The sequence below is a fragment of the Suncus etruscus genome, chromosome 1 (genome assembly GCF_024139225.1).
Source record: "Suncus etruscus isolate mSunEtr1 chromosome 1, mSunEtr1.pri.cur, whole genome shotgun sequence".
NCBI classification, from domain to species: domain Eukaryota; kingdom Metazoa; phylum Chordata; class Mammalia; order Eulipotyphla; family Soricidae; genus Suncus; species Suncus etruscus.
Window position 1 is genome coordinate 144,698,920 of NC_064848.1, and position 17,941 is coordinate 144,716,860.

General features: G+C 41.5%; 1 protein-coding gene across 7 annotated transcripts in view; it reads right to left on the reverse strand.

Annotated features, from left to right (window-relative positions):
- The window catches only part of CNOT4 (CCR4-NOT transcription complex subunit 4), a 187,204-nt gene that overhangs the window by 126,729 nt on the left and 42,534 nt on the right, over positions 1–17,941 (reverse strand). The gene's annotated exons all lie outside the window — the stretch shown is intronic.

A 17,941-nucleotide genomic window follows, 5' to 3' on the forward strand; every position in this document is an offset into this window, starting at 1 on the left:
CAGGAGCTATTTCTGAGCAGATAGCTAGGAGTAACCCCTGAGTGTCTCCGGGTGTGGCCCAAAAACAAAACGAGAGAGAGAGAGATAGAGAGAGAGAGAGAGAGAGAGAGAGAGAGAGAGAGAGAGAGAGGAGAGAGAGAGAGAGCGAGAGCGAGCGAGAGAGAGAGAGAGAGCGAGAGAGAGAGCGAGAGAGAGCGAGAGAGAGCGAGAGAGAGAGAAAGAAAGAGAGAAAGAAAGAGAGAGAGAGAGAAAGAAAGAAAGAAAGAGAGAAAGAAAGAGAGAGAGAAAGAGAGAGAGAAAGAAAGAAAGAAAGAAAGAAAGAAAGAAAGAAAGAAAGAAAGAAAGAAAGAAAGAAAGAAAGAAAGAAAGAAAGAAAGAAAGAAAGAAAGAAAGAAAGAAAGAAAGAAAGAAAGAAAGAAAGAAAGAAAGAAAGAAAGAAAGAAAGAAAGAAAGAAAGAAAGAAAGAAAGAAAGAAAGAAAGAAAGAAAGAAAGAAAGAAAGAAAATGATGGGCAATCATAGGAAGCTGGGTGCCAAAACCTTCCCACGAGCTGTATAACTAACTTTGAAACAAATTTATAGCATGACACTGGCTTATTTTCCTTGGGCTTATAGACAGTTTATATAAAGCATATTAAATAAACACTCTATGCATGAGAGGCACACTAAAATAGAATTTCAAACTTTGCAAGACCCAGGAAGGAGTACAAAGGGTAAAAGTTGCCTTTGATCTGAGGAGATTGCCTGCAGAAGCCCACGGTTCCATCACAGCATCGCCTGAAGCAACCCCCGAGCAAGTGCCTGGAATAACCTCTCAGGGCACCACTGGATGGACAATTCAACATCAAAAATATTGCCATATTTTGATGTGAGTAAAAATAGTACTACTTTAAGAAATTAACAAATTTTTTTATTTTTTATTTTTCTTGGTTTTGGGGCCACACCCAATGATGCTCAGGGGTTACTCCTGGCTATGTGCTCCAAAGTCGCTCCTTGGGGGACTATATGGGACGCAGGGGATCGAACCTCGGTCCGTCCTAGGCTAGCGTTGGCAAGGCAGGCACCTTACCTCTAGCGCCACCGCACCGGCCCCAAGAAATTAACAATTTTTAATAAGGTTAAATATAACCCATTCAGAAACCCTCTTCTATTTGTATACCCAAAGAAAATCTATTCATCTGCTACAAAAAGATTTGCGCAAGAATATTCATCATATGGGCCGGGCGGTGGCGCTAAAGGTAAGGTGCCTGCCTTGCCTGCGCTAGCCTTGGACGGACCGCGGTTTGATTCCCCCCCCCCCCCCCGTGTCCCATATGGTCCCCCAAGCCAGGAGCAAATTCTGAGCGCATAGCCAGGAGTAACCCCTGAGCATTACTGGGTGTGGCCCAAAAACCAAAAAAAAAAAAAAAAAAGAATATTCATCATATGAGGCCAGAGCGGTGGGGCAAGTGGTAGGGCATTTGCTTTGCACATGCTAACCTAGAATAGACTGCAATTCGATCCACCGGCATCCCAAATGGTCCCCCAAGACAGGAGCAATCTTTCTGAGAGCAATGCCAGGAATAACCCCTGAGCGTCACTGGGTGAGGTCCAACCCCCCCCCCCAAAAAGAATATTCATCATAGATTCCTCCTCCACAAATAAAGGAAATAATTTAAATATCTATTAATACTCATAATAGATCTCCTCTACACAAATAAAGGGAATAATTCAAATGTGCATGAACAGCAGGATGGACTCCACAACAGAAACTAGCCATATCAAAATCTTTTTATAATAAATTCTCAAATATATCAAATTCTCAAAATATATTTTGAGAGCAAAGAGACAAACACAAAAGATCACATGATTAAATTATATAAAGTTTGAGAACAGGCAAAGCTGAGTAAAAATCAGAATGGTTACTTCTCAGTAAAGAGAAGGGCACAAGAAAACTCTGGTGCAAGTGTACTTACTATAAACAAGTAAAAAGTCAACAAGTTACTTTGTATGAATTGTAATTCAGTAATGTGTCATGAAAAAGTAAAAGCAGGGCCCAGAGAGATAGCACAGAGGTGTTTGCCTTGCAAGCAGCCAATCCAGGACCAAAGATGGTTGGTTCGAATCCCGGTGTCCCATATGATCCCCCGTGCCTGCCAGGAGCTATTTCTGAGCAGACAGCCAGGAGTAACCCCTGAGCACCGCCGGGTGTGGCCCAAAAACCAAAAAGAAAAAAAAAAAAGAAAGAGTAAAAGCAAAAATAAAAGAAAGGCATCATTTTAGGCTGAATTTCTTTTTTTTTTTTTTTTTTTTGGTGTTTTTTGTTTGTTTGTTTTTAGGGGATTTGGGCCACACCCCGTGACACTCAGGGGTTACTCCTGGCTATGCGCTCAGAAATCGCTCCTGGCCTGGGGGACCATATGGGATGCCCGGGATCGAACTGAGGTCCGTCCTGGGTCAGCCGCAGACAAGGCAAACGGGCCTACCTCTGTGCTATCGCTCTGGCCCCTAGATTTCATGGTCTTAAAAGTCAAAATTCTCTCAAAGTGACACTACCAAAGAGAAAGGAAATAAGTTTTATTTTATAAATGTTAACTTTTTTTTTTTGGAATAAACCTTAAAAATCTTACTATTTTTCTCTGAATAGCCTAATGAAGGGCTATAATTACATGCTCAGCTCATTAAGTGTCTAAAAATAATGCATGGATATTTTTTATCACAGTTCTACTTTCTTGATTATATCTAAGGACTTCTAAATTTCAACAGATTACCAAACTCCAAATATTGTTTGATATATTAACATGTTTTTTTGTTTGTTTATCTCTGGGCCACACCTGGTACACTAAAGGGTTACTGCTGGCTCTGGGCTCAGGAATCACTCCTGATGGGCACGGGGAAAGCTTACAGGATGCCAGAGATAGAACCCGGGTCAGCCATGTAGAAGGCAAACGGCCTACCCACTGTACTCTCACTTCAGCCCACAATCCCCTTTTGAGATTTTAATCTCTCAAGTTTAACTGTTCAATTACCAAAGTCAATCATTTAAGTTCAGTACAATTAGAAATTCCTCCCCCAAAAGCAACAATTTGAGTTAAAAAAGCTTGTCAGCCAACTGTGTTCAGTAGTTTTGACACTGCGTAACATCAACTGCACACTTTGTGTGTGTGTGTGTGTGTGTGTGTGTGTGTGTGTATTTTTTGTTTGTATATGAGCATTTTGTTAAAGGATCACTAAGCACAGGGAACTGATTCCCTGCTAAATACTATCAATGTCTCTGCATAAAACATAGATAATGCTCAATATGTAATAGTTTATGACATAAATGTACTATAATTTAATCAGTCCCCTCATTAAAACATTTGTTTCAAATTAAGTTACTATAATGTAGTAACAAACATCCCATCTGTACTCATTGTATTCATTCATATTACTTTTACTATAAATCTAAATGACCTGTAACAGTTCTATGTGAACATTTATTAGTCTTCTCTGATTTCAATCAGACTGACAAAAAATTTTTGAAAGCCACATACAAGCTTGACTGCTTAATTGTTTTTTACTTCTTTAACCTTTTAACAACATACAAGCCATTAAATACTCATGTATCACTACAGGATGTGGTCTGCAGATTATAGTTTGCTGATCTCCAATTTAGACAGTATTTATGAAAACCCATGAAGATAGGTCATCCTATATTTCTATATGGTATATGCCAGGCATCATACTTTATTGGAGAATCTTGTATATAAGTTCATTTTTATTTTTTTGTTTTGGGGCCACACCCAGCAGCGCTCAGGGGTTTCTCCTGGCTTTGCACTCAGAGATTGATGCTGGCAGGCTCGAAGGACCAAAGGATCCTTTGAAGGATGCCAGGGATTGAACCCAGGTCAGCTGCATGCAAGGCAAACACCCTATCTTCTTCTGTAGGACAACACTTAACTCCAGCCAAGTTATTTTAATGTTTTTAAGAAAATTATATTTTCCTTCAATTTATTTCAACAGACCCAAAATAAGAACGCTTAGATTACAATTAATATTCTTACAAAAACCAATTTGGGTTTGTTGGGATTTATTTTGGGGGTTGAGGGAGGAGTGTTTCCAGAAACAAGCAGTAAAACTGCTGGACAAATTCTATAAAAGGGGCCAAAGAAATAAGAGTGCAGATAGGGTGGTTGCCGTGCCCGATGCAGTTGACCTGGGTTCAATCCAGGTGGCCTCATATACAGTCCCTCAAGCACCACCAGTAGTGATTCCTGAATGCAGAGTCTGAGCATAGCAATGTGGCAACCTCCCCCTCCCCCCGCAAATAAACCAAAGTTCTGATAAATGGTTCTATATCTTAGTCTTATAAAGTAATAGCTATCAAAATCTAAAAATTAACAACTAAAAAAGCTTCCTTCTTGGGATAAGGGAGAGTGAATTCCAATCTGGCAAAAGGTCCAGCACCCCACTCATAGCCAACTTCCACCCACATATAAAAGATGCAAAGCTGCTGAATCACCACTGTTCCAGAGTTCTGGAGTGACACCTCCATATTTCACAGTACTGACAGCCCAGCAGGTACCCAGCAAATTAGATGGGAAAATTGTGTGGAAGCCTACTAAGCTCATTGAGTAAGACTCAACTAGCACCTAACAGCTTAGTATATCCTCTGGCAACTGCTTTAGTAACACCATGTGAGACATATGTTGTAACAAGCATTGTAGATTATTGTATGCCTGCCAAGAGGCAGGCATGGGGCAGAAGACAGGGACAGTGGTGGAAGGGAAGTCACACTGGTTGTGGGACTGGTGTTGGAACACTGAGTATCTGAAACCACTGTATTATGAACAACTTTGTAAATTACAGTGTTTAAATAGTTTCAAACATTAAAAAAAAATAGAAACCTATGCCACTGAGGAAAATAAAATGTTTCTTCAAGCCTAGAGTTCAAAGGACTGATGCACGTGCCTGGCATGCAAGAGCCCTAAATTTGACAGGACACCCAGCACCTCACAGACCCCCAGAGCACTGTCAAGTATAGTCCTGATTGGCCCCAGCAGAACAAGCCTAAACTAAAGCACTATGTCGCCAGATCTGGAAGAGCGCCAGGCTTCCTGAGTCCTGGAGGCTATTACCCACCAAATACAATTTTTCCCCTAATGTATTAACTACACTTTGAATGAGAAGACAGTCTGCTGGGGCCGGGCGGTGGCGCTGGAGGTAAGGTGCCTGCCTTGCCTGCGCTAGCCTAGGACGGACCGCCGGCGTCCCATATGGTCCCCCAAGAAGCCAGGAGCAACTTCTGAGCGCATAGCCAGGAGTAACCCCTGAGCGTCACAGGGTGTGGCCCAAAAACCAAAAAAAAAAAAAAGAAGACAGTCTGCTTTCGCAGCAGACTTCTTGATTTAAAAAAAAAAAAGACACTAACTTATATATCAAATTGATACTGGTGCATTAAGTGATTAAAACTGATTTAGAAGACATCTCAAATATTAAAGATGGAGGAGGGGATCAAACATTCAACCAAACAATCAAACAAAGGGGTGTTTGGGGTTTTTTTTCCTGGCTTTGAGCTCACTCAAGAGCTCTTATGGGTGCTTACTGATGCCAAGGATGAAAACCTGGTATGGTGGGATACAAACTAAGTGCCTCTCAACTTACTAACTCTTTGGCCCTAGAGCAGATTTCTTTGTTTCAGTGGTACTCAGGGCTTACTCCTGGCTCTAGTTTCAGGGCTTACAGCTGGCAAGTTCAGGTGACCATATGTGGTGCTGAGGATTGAACCCAGATTGGCCTTATACAAAGCAAGAATCTTATCTATTGTACTATTGCTCTGGATTCCCTAAAGCATATTTTAAATAAATTTGATTTCTTTTCTAAACTGCTGCTTCCAAGTTTAAATAAACTTAATTTTAAATATAAGAAATGGACAGGCTTCACTCTTCAAAACCGTTTTCTTCCTTGAACATATATCTGTCTCGCTTGCCTATCACTTGAATCTCACTATAGTTTGGTTTTTTGTTTTTTGTTTTTTGCTTTCCACTTTTGAGAAATCTGTATTTTCTCTTGAAAACACACTTCTTCCTTCTCTCCCTTCTTATCTTTCTAAATTAAATCAGTTTTTAGTAAAAACTTATCTTGTGGGGCCAGAGAGATCAGAAATACAGTGGGTAAGGTTTAATTAACCCAGGTTTAATCCCTAGCATCCCATAGAGTCCAGTCCTCAAGAAATACCAGGAGTAATTCCTTAAGAGTCAGGAGTATCACCCAAGCACAGATGGGTGTGGACCCAAAACAAAAACAAAACAAAATTCTACCTTGCTTTACCATTTAGTCCCCTCCTGTTCTATGAGGAAAAGGCATTGGACCCACAATGTCTGTGTCAAGATTTAGTCTTACCTGATCTAGGCTAAGCATTTCCCCAAGAATTGGTGGTTAAGATGCATTAAGGAGAGGTAAAATAGTCTTTTCTGGGATAACCTCCCTTTACTCCCTACTTTACCAAACCACCAGCAACATCATTAACAACCACGAACGAATTAGAAAGGAAGAACTTCATAAAGGAGGAGGTAACCCAGTGAAAAACTGCAGTTTTCAGGGCTGAATAATAGTACAGTAGATAGGGTGAGTGTTTTGCATGCCACCAATCCAGGTTAAATCTTGGCATCCCCATATGATCTCCTGAGTAAAACCAGGAATAATTCTTTTTTTAGTTTTTGTTTTGTTTTGTTTTGTTTTGGGCCACACCCAGCGGTGCTCAGGGGTTACTCCTGGCTTATCTGCTCAGAAATAGCTCCTGGCAGGCACAGGGGACCATATGGGATGCCGGGATTTGAACCAACCACCTTGGGTCCTGGATCTGCTGCTTGCAAGGCAAACACTGCTGTGCTATCTCTCTGGCCCCAGGAATAATTCTTGAGTGCAGTGCCAGGAATTATTCCTGAGCATCTCCAGGTCTGACCCCTACTGGGAAAAAAGGGGGGGTAAATTTTTTTTCTTCCTTGACAAGACATCTCGTTTGCTTGTCTCAGTTTTGCATGCCTATTGGTACCCAAGCACCACCAGTTGCCCTTGTAGTAACTGTACTGCAAAATCTGCACTGAATTTTTGGGTCCCAGTATGGACCTAGCATGGTGGCAAGTATCCCCAGAGTCTGATAACCAGACACACTGAGAACTACCTCTGATGCCTCCCAAATTTAGGGAGGGGGCTCCACACCTGGTGGCGCTCAGGGTCCTGGGCCATATGAGAACCATCTGGGATACTGGGGATCGAACAGGGTAAGTTCCGGGTCAGCCCTACCGCTGAGCTATCATATCACTCCGGCCCATTTTTTTAAGTTTTCAAGTCATATTACTATAAAAATAAAAATGTGGTTGGGACATATTTAAATACTATACGAAGAAAAAAGTGACAAGAAATATGTTCAATTTATTAAAAGCAACTAGCAGACTAGATGTTTAGGCCACGTTCTTACTCCTTCTTTAAATACACTTCCACTTCTAGTGTTGAACATTTCAATTTTAGTAATGTTTACTCTGTCTTTCACCATCTGTGGATTTTAGAAAACTGAAGTTCATGTACTGTACTTTCCAAACAGCAAATCCTTTTAGGCACCTAGTATGCACCAAAATAATACCAGATGCTGCTACTGCTGATGTTATTGTTGATATTGCTTGGTTAAAAAAAAACTAATAATTAATAAATGCACTGTATAGGCAATGCCCTATACACCCAAGTTTTATATTCTTCCACCTTAAAAATATCTGAAATACGATGTTACTTGGGAATAAAAAATGCACTGCTGATAGTTAAAAGAGACAAATCTCAGAAACATTATGCTAAGTAGATGCCAGTCACTAAATTATTCCTTTTATAAAACATTCTATTAACAGCCAAAACTAAGCTATGAAAACAAAATCAGAATACAATGACTCTTGGGACAAGTACTGAGTAAGCAAGGATATGAGTGAATTTTGCAAAGTGACTGAAATGTTAAGTATCTTGAGAAAGATGTGTTACACAGGTGTACACGTGTCAAAATAACTAAGTGCTCATGTAAGATTCATGCATTTCACAAATGTGAATTATTCTAGACTTAAAGGGTATTTTTTTCTTTTCTTTTCTTTTCTTTTTTTTTTTTTTTTTTTTGGTTTTTGGGTCGCACCCAGCAGCACTAAAGGTTACTCCTGGCTCTACACTCAGAAATCGCTCCTGGCAGGCTCAGGGGACCATATGAAATGCCAGGACTCGAACCACCATCCTTCTGCATGCAAGGCAAACGCCTTACCTCCATGCTCTCTCCGGCCCCCTAAAGGTATTTTTAAGGCCATAAATAAAACCTCTACTTATTGATCCATTCCTGATTGAAGCTCTGACATTTACACTTTATATTCTATTACATAGAATTTGGTTCTGTTAGGCAGATAGTGAAGATTTGGAGAATAAAGCATTCCCACCCTCCCTTAAGAAAAATTAAGGGAGGGAAAGAGAAAGTAAAATCTCCTGCAAGTTCTAAAATTTTAAATCTTGAAATATTCAATACAATTATCCTATATCACAAGTAAACCTTTAGTATGTGGATGAGAAATTGGGAACAGTAGGAAAGTAGGATTATGCTTGATTTAAAAATAAGTCTAGGAGGGCTGGAGCAGTGGCACCAAGCAGTAGGGCACTTGCCTTGTGCGTGCTAGCCTAGGACGGACCAAGATTTGATCCCCCAGTGTTCCATATGGTCCCCCCCCTCCCAAGCCAGGAGTGATTTCTGAGCACATAGCCAGGAGTAACCCCTGAGCGTCACCGGGTGAGACCCAAAAAAACAAAAACAAAAACAAATATCTAGGGGACAAAGCAATAGCACAACAGTTATAGTGTTTGCCTTGCATGCAGCTAGCCCAAGTTCTATCCCTGGCTTAGTGAATGGTCCCCCAAACCTTCCAGGATTAATTTCTGAGTAACTTGAGTGCTGCTAGGTGTGGCCCAAAAACCTACAACAAAGTCTGGGAACAGTGCCTTGGAGAGAGTTGAGTGGTGAAAACTGGCACAGCAGGGCTGAGAAGCTCCACATCCTCAGATCCTAGCACTGGACTGACAGCCCAGCTGACTCTATATCCCCCAGTAAAGTCTCCAACTTCCCCTTACACATACTTATTCAGCTAGCCTACATACAAGTATACATTTATGTCTGCTTAGGGTGGGGAGGGAGTTTTACAACCAGAGATGCTCAGGGCTTACTCCAGGCTCCGCACTCAAGGATCACTCCTGGTGATCAATATGGGGATCAAACCCAAGTCAGCCATGAGCAAGGCAAGCGCCTTGTCCACTGTACAACCTCTCCAACCCCAAATGCTAGTAGACATTCCTTAAGGAAGTGTCCTTACAACTAGAGAGCTGGAAATCACACCTACTAATCAAGAACCTGCTGTAAATGACAATAAGAAATGTTTCTCGGGCCTGGAGAGATAGCACAGTGGTGTTTGCCTTGCAAACAGCCGATCCAGGACCAAAGGTGGTTGGTTCGAATCCCCGTGTCCCATATGATCCCCCGTGCCTGCCAGGAGCTATTTCTGAGCAGACAGCCAGGAGTAACCCCTGAGCACCGCCGGGTGTGACCCAAAAAAAAAAAAAAAAGAAATGTTTCTCACTACAATTCCTTTCAAAATAGCACTACAAGATGACTGGCTCCAAAAGAAATTCAAGGGATGTAGGGGCAAAACACTCGATTATGTACCTGATAAATTTGAAAACATTCCAAATAAATCTTTTAAATGTTGCAAATACAAGGCCAGGATAAGTTGTCAACACTATGCACAGGAAATCTGATCCCTAGCACATGCTTCCCCCAAGCACTTCCAGGAACACTGTCATGAGTAAACCATGAGCACTGGTGGTGGTGTCCTACTCCCTGCAGAAGGTGCAAATGCAACTTTTACCTTGTTGAACCTTTTGAAGAATAACCCAGAAAAATAGTCCAGTAACTGAGAATATCTATCTGCTTTGCAAGCCTGCAGTCATGACTTAGATCCTCAGTGCACCACATATGACCCTGGCAGCTGTTTGCTGTGATCCCCAGACTGAATCAATTTCTGGCCACCATAATTAGGTGCATATAGGCACCACATATAATAAGAGTGCCACATCTGACAAGCACCACAACTAAAGATGTACAAACACCACCAACTGGGGCTGAAGGAATAGCACAACCATTAGGGTGTTTGCCTAGCAAGCGCCAACCCAGTTCGATCTTATTATCTATCCCATAAGGTTCCTGACCTGCCAGGAGTAAATTTCTGATAGCAGAGCCAAGAGTAACCCTTGAGCCCAACAACAAACAAAACCACCACCAAGTCAGTAAACCCTGGTGAAACTTGTGTGAGCAGCACAGTTCCCAAAAATGCAGAAAAACACGTTCAAGAATCACTACAAAATGAGTGTAATTCCAAACACTGCAACTAAAGCCTATGACTTCTGGACAACACCAAGACTGTGTTAGCACCTCTAGCAAATGTGCACAACCCCAGGTTATTCAACAGTATCAAAGAGAAGGAAAAGGGAAAAAAATATTTTTTTATTTAAACACTATGGTCAGGGGCCAGAGAGATAACACAGTGGTAGGGAATTTGCTTTGCACGCGGCCAAAGTGGCCAAAGCGGCCAAAGCAGGACGAACCCGGGTTTGATAACCAATATCCCATATGGTCCCTCAAGCCTGCCAGGAGCAATTTTTGAGTGAAGAACCAGGAGTAACCCAAGCACCGCCAGGTGTGGATCAAAAACAAAAAATAAATAAATACATAAATAAATAAACAAACACTAGTAACGAGGTTGTTCATAATACAGTTGTTTTGTTGGGGGTTTTTTTTCCCCACAGAAAAAGTTGTTCATGATTGAGTTACAATCATATAATGTACAACTTTACCAGTGAACAAAAATAATATTAAAACAAAGAAAAGATTAATTTACCTAGAATAAGGTTTAATAAAGTTCTTGGCTTGAGGATTTGAATAAGATTCTTTAAAATGCCACAAACAGGGGCCGGGCGGTGGCGCTGTAGGTAAGGTGCCTGCCTTACCTGCGCTAGCCTAGGAGACGGACCGCGGTTCGATCCCCCGGCGTCCCATATGGTCCCCCAAGCCAGGAGCGACTTCTGAGCGCATAGCCAGGAGTAACCCCTGAGCATTACCGGGTGTGGCCCAAAAACCAAAAAAAAAAAAAAAAAAAAAAAATGCCACAAACAGGTCCGGAGAGATAGCATGGAGGTAGTATGTTTGCCTTGCATGCAGAAGGACAGTGATAAGAAATCCCGGCATCCCATACAGTCTCCCGAGCCTGCGAGGAGTGATTTCTGAGCATAGAGCCAGAAGTAACTCCTGAGTGCTGCCGGGTATGACCCAAACAACAACAACAACAAAAGCCACAAACAGAAAAGTAAATAAAAATATTTATTCAAGGGCAGGAGCAATAGCATTTGCCTTACATGCAGTAGATCCAAGACGAACCTTGGTTCGATTCCCAGCGTCCCATATAGTCCCCAGAGCCAGGAGCAAAGATTTCTGAATACGTAGCCAGGAGTAACCGAGTATGGCTCAAACACCAATCAATAAATAAATAAGGATTAACAAAAAAATAAATAAGTAAATAAATACTTTGGAGCCAGGACTGGGTCAATGAGAACATGCAGGCATCACATGAACATGACTTAGGTTCAACCAACAGCATTCATGACAAATTTTTTAATTAAAATTAAAATTGAGTTTAGAAATAAAAAACTAAAATTGTTCAAAAACCATATTTGAAAGTGGTAAAGAAAAAGATGGCACTTGTATTTTAGTTAAATATAAATACATTTTTAAATGACAAAAAAATGGGCTTTTTATTTCCTTGAAAAATATATTATGCCATTCAGAATATGGCAAAAATTTTAAAGTACATATTTTAATTAAATGAACAGTGTAGACAAAGAGGCAGACTCAAGTACAGTGATTGTCAAAGTCAAATAAAAGTATCGTTTTATTCTACTAAGTGCCTAAAGGGACAACATACAAAACACTACTCTGTTCCAAGAGGACAATAGTACTCTGGCTTTCATTCCAGGGACACTCTGTTTCATTGTGCTAATAACCAATCTTATTTGGGGGAAGGGGTTTGAGCCACACAACCACACTGGTCAGATGGACTATGTTCGATGCCAGGGATTTATCCCAAAGTCATCACTAATACAGCCATATGGAAAGTAAGTGCTTTGCCTTATAACCAGTCTGGCCCCAATTTTAATTATTCTAAACTTTCCCCAAGTCAGGGAGAGAATAGCCCTATACCACAGAAATAGTATAGAGGGCAGGGTGGCCAACCAGGATTCAATTCCTGGCATCCATATGATCCCTGAGCCTATCATGTGTATGTCACATGCAAGTAGAATTTTCCACTTTACAATCTCATTACTAGTGGTCAGAGAGATCAAGGAACTAGAATGAATATATGGTGTCATGCTAGAGGCCTGGACTAGATCTTCAGCAATCAATGAAAGAAAACCAATAAAAAATAGATATATTTATCTCAAGGTTAAATCAAGAGGAAAAAGGGGACCTTAACAGGCCAATTACCATCGAGGGAATTGAAACTGTAATCAGAACAGAACAAGGGTAGGGCACCTGCATTGCAGAAGCTGACCTGGCTTGGATCTCTGGCATTCCATATGGTCCACTGAGCATCACAGGAGTGATTCCTCAGTGCAAAATCAGGAGTGACCCCTAAGCAGCACTGGGTGTGGCCCCAAAGCAATAAGTAAATAATTAAAAAAGACCTTCGTCTGCCAGAGTGATAGCACAGCGGTAGGGTGTTTGCTTTACACGCCACTGACCCAGGACAGTCTTGGGTTCGATCCCCAGGCATTCCATAGCCAGGAGTAACCTCTAAGCTACCGGGTGTAGCCCAAACAAACAAACAAAAAAGAACTGCTCCCAATCTTTTTTTTGTGCACTTTCAGAAAGTTAGAAACATTAATCTTACCAAGAAGCTTCTATGAGGAAACATCACCCTGATATAAAAAGCACAAAGTCAAATATCACAAATAAAGAAGACCACAAACCTATATACCTGATAAACATCAATGCAGAAATATTCAACAAAATATCCAAATAATATTTAATGAAAATATCCAATGAACAAACCGCGGTTCAATCCCCCGGCGTCCCATCTGGTCCCCCCAAGCCAGGGGCGATTTCTGAGCACATAGCCAGGAGTAACCCCTGAGCGTCAAACGGGTGTGGCCCGAAAACAAACAAACAAACAAAAAAATATCCAATGATACATCAAAAGGTCATAGACCACAACCAAGTAGGATTCATCCTAGGGATGCAAGGATGGTTTAATATACACAATTAACATAATACATCATAATCAATACAAGGAAAAATAAGACATGATTATATCAATAAAGACAAAACATACAACATCCATTCATGATTAAAGAGTCTTGCTAAGGGGCCGGGCGGTGGCGCTAAAGGTAATGTGCCTGCCTTGCCAGCACTAGCCTAGGACGGACCGCGGTTCGATCCCCCGGTGTCCCATATGGTCCCCCAAGCCAGGAGCGACTTCTGAGCGCATAGCCAGGAGTAACCCCTGAGCTTACGGGTGTGGCCCAAAAAAAAAAAAAAAAAAAAAAAAAAAAAGAGTCTTGCTAAAACGGGCGCTGGAGAAATTTCCTTCAACCATAGTTAAAGCCATTTATCACACGCTCACAGTAAACATCATTTTCAGTGGTTAAAGACTAAATGCCTTTCCCCTTAGATCAGGCACAAGACAAGGTTGCCCATTCTCATTACTACTAGTTAAAAGTATTGGGAGTTCTGCCATAGCAATTAGGAAGGAAAAAAAAAAAGAAAATAGAAAAGAATAAAGGGAAGGGAAGGGGAAGGGGAAGGAGGAGGAGAAGGAGAAGGAGAAGGAGAAGGAGAAGGAGAAGGAGAAGGAGAAGGAGAAGGAGAAGGAGAAGGAGAAGGAGAAGGAGAAGGAGAAGGAGAAGGAGAAGGAGAAGGAGAAGGAGAAGGAGAAGGAGAGGAGAAGGAAGGAAGGAAGGGAGGGAGGGAGGGAGGGAGGGAGGGAGGGAGGGAGGGAGGGAGGGAGGGAGGGAGGGAGGGAGGGAGGGAGGGAGGGAGGGCATCAAGATTAGAAAATAAGCAAAATTTTCACTTTTTACAGATGATATAATAACCCTGAAGACTGCAAAAAGATGTTCCCAAAAACAATAATAGACTTGTAAAGTGGCAGACTACAAAATCAATATACAGAAATCCATGGCTTACACAGACATTCATGGCTTTTCTATAAACAAATAATGAAATAGGAGACAGAAAATTTTAAAGGCCATTCACAACTGTACCTAAGAAAATCAAGTATTAGGAATCAGCTTAACAAAAGAGGTGATAAAATACACAAAGAAATATATGAATCACTAATTAAAGAAATAAGAGATGACATGAGGAAGTGAGAAAACGTCCCCGTCCAAAGATTGGAACGATCAATTTGTTAAAATGATGATCTTGCGGGCCCGGAGAGATAGCACAGCGGCATTTGCCTTGCAAGCAGCCGATCCAGGACCAAAGGTGGTTGGTTCGAATCCCGGTGTCCCATATGGTCCCCCAAGCCTGCCAGGAGCTATTTCTGAGCAGACAGCCAGGAGTAACCCCTGAGCACCGCCAGGTGTGGCCCAAAACCCAAAAAAAAAAAAAAAAAAAAAAAAATGATGATCTTGCCGAAAGCACTCAACTTTAATGAAGTCTTTAGAAAAATAGCCCTGACATTTTTTTAAAAGCACAAAATAAATGCTGTGAAATTTTATACTGAATAATAAAACTTACAGAACAGACAAAGCAATCTTAGGGGAAAAGAAGATGACCAACTTCTCCTGATCCAATTTTAAATTATACTATTTACAATTATATTTGACTTAAAAGGATACAGTAATCAAAATAGTGTAGTACTAGAACAAGGACAGATGCTCAGATAATAAATGGAATAGTGTTCAGAGACAATGCTCATGTATACACAGTAAATCTTTGGCAAAATAGAAAAAAAAATAAGAAGTGGAGCAAGAAAAGCCTCTTTTTTTTTTTTTTTTTTTTTTTTTTTTTGGTTTTTGGGTCACACCCAGCGGTGCTCAGGGGTTACTCCTGGCAGGCCCGGGGAACCATATGGGACACCGGGATTCGAACCACCTTTGGTCCTGGATCGGCTGCTTGCAAGGCAAACGCCCCTGTGCTATCTCTCCGGGCCTCAAGAAAAGCCTCTTCAACAAATGTTTCTAAGAAAACTGGACAGCCACATGCAAAATCAGACCCCTTACTAACACCTTTCTAATGCACAAAAGGCAAATAAAAATGAATTAAAGACTTTACAATTAGACCAGAATCCATGTTATATTAAGGAAAACATACGAAGTAGAGCAATCATAGCACTGAATCTAGAAGTATCTTTAATAATCCAATGCCTGGGCCGGGCGGTGGCGCTAAAGATAAGGTGCCTGCCTTGCCTGCGCTAGCCTTGGACGGACCGCGGTTCGATCCCCCGGTGTCCCATATGGCCCCCCAAGCCAGGAGCGACTTCTGAGCACATAGCCAGGAATAACCCCTGAGCGTTACCGGGTGTGGCCCAAAAACCAAAAAAAAAAAAAAAAATCCAATGCCACTGGCTAAGCAAACAGAAGCAAAGATGAATAAATGGGATATCAAATTAACAAACTGTATACTGCAAAAGAAACAAGGAAAATATTAAACACTCCACAAACTGAGAGAAAGTATTTGCCCACCTCTCATCTGACAAAAGAACAGATAAACAGAAACTTCCTCAAAGACATACAGGGGCTCTCCCCAGCTCCTCCCTCTCTCCCCACCTCTCCCTCTCTCCTCTCCCTCCCTCTCTAGTCCTCTCACTCTTCCCTCTCCCTCTCTCTCAAAAAAAAAAAAAAAAAAAAAAAAAGACATACAGGGGCCAGAGCAATAGTGCAATGGGCAAGGTGCTTGTCATGGACATGTTAGACCTGGGTTCAATCCCTAAAGCCCTATATGGTACTCTGAGCCCACCAGTGATCCCTGGGCACAAAGCCAGAAGTAAGCCTGGGCAACAATAGGTGCAATCCTCACCAAAAAAAATGGAGGGCAAGAAAAAAATTTTAAAAGGAAGGGGGACTATGGAAAAATGCAAATGCTCACATCACCTATTGGGGAAGTGCAAATCAAAACACAAAGAAAAAATAATGTTAACAGAAATGGGGGGGCATTCTTCCACTGATAACAGGAATGTTGACTGGTTCAATCCTTTTGAAAAATAATATGGACAGTTCTCAAAAAATTAGACATCGAGCTTCGAGCAATCTGATCCAGCAATTCCACTTCTCCACATTTTATACTACAGGCCCAAAAACCCCATTCAGTAAGGACGTTTGCACTCCTCTGTTCACTGCATTATTCACAATAGTCAAAATCTGGAAACAATCCAATTATCCAAAAATAGATGACTGGATAAAGAAACTATGGTACAAGGCCAAAGAGATAGTACAGAGGGTATAACACTTAATGTGCATGCTTTCCAGGCTCAATACCCTGCATCCCATTATGGTCCCCCAATCCCTGCAGGAGTAATCCCTGAGCACAGAGCTAGGAGTAAACCTTGAGCACAGTAAGGTGTAGCCCAAAAACAAAAACAAAAAGTTATAGTAGATATACAAATGAAATATTACTCAGCAATTTGCTGCTGCGTGGACAGATCAATATCTAGCACGCCATTATGGTCGCTAGCCTAAAAGAAGTGATACCTGAGCACAGAGCCAAGAGTAAATACTGAGCATAGTAGGCTGTGGCCCAAATTCAAGAACAAATAAAAAAAAACTATGGTGTACGTATACAATGGTATATTACGCAGATATAAGAAAAGATGAAATGGGGCCGGAGAGATAGTATGGAGGTAAGGCGTTTGCCTTTCATGCAGGAGGTCATCGGTTCGAATCCTGGCCTCCCATATGGTCGCCCGTGCCTGCCAGGTGCAATTTCTGAGCCTGGAGCCAGGAATAACCCCTAAGCACTGCCGGGTGTGACCCATAAAACACACACCAAAAAAAAAAAAAAAGATGAAATTATATTATTTGCTGCTACATATATGGATCTGGAGAATATAATGCTGAGTGAAGTTGGGAGAGAGGAGGACAGACACATAAAGTTTGCCTCATAGTGGTATATATAGACATATTGTAAGAAAATAATAAATGGGGGGGGGGGCGCGCGGGGTGATGGCGCGGAGTGGTAAGGCATCTGCCTTACCCACAATAGCCTACAACAGATGGCGGTTTGATCCCCTGGCGTCCCACATGGTCCCCCAAGGCAGGAGCGATTTCTGAGTGCATAGCCAGGAGTAGTCCCTGAGTGTCACCGAGAGTGGCCAAAAAAAAAAAAAAAAAGAAAAAAAGAAAATAATAAATGTCCAAAGGCAAAAGGAACTGAGAATTGTAATTTATGAGACAGACTATCACATAAGGGAGGGAAGAGGAAGAAGGGGGCCTAGGGGTGCAGGAGACATAGAACAATGGTGCAGGGAAACTGACACTAGTGTTAGAATGTTCTATGCATATAACTGTCATTATCAGACCAAAAATTGGGGGGGGGGGGCCCACAGAGCAAAAGTATAGCAGGTAAGGTGCTTGCCTTGCACGCAGCCTACCTGGGTTTGAACCCTAGCATTCCATATGGTCCCCTGAGCCTGCCAGGAGTGATTCCTGAGCACAGAGCCAGGAAGTGACCCCTGAGCTCCACCAGGTGTGGCTCAAAAGACCAATAATAATAATAATAATAATAATAATAATAATAACAACAACAACAACAGTCATAATCAATATTTTAAATTGCAGTGCCTAGAATAATTTTTACAAAGTTCTCCCATGTAAGATGGGAAAATAATACATATGAAAACAAGTTCTTATCTAATAGAGATGGG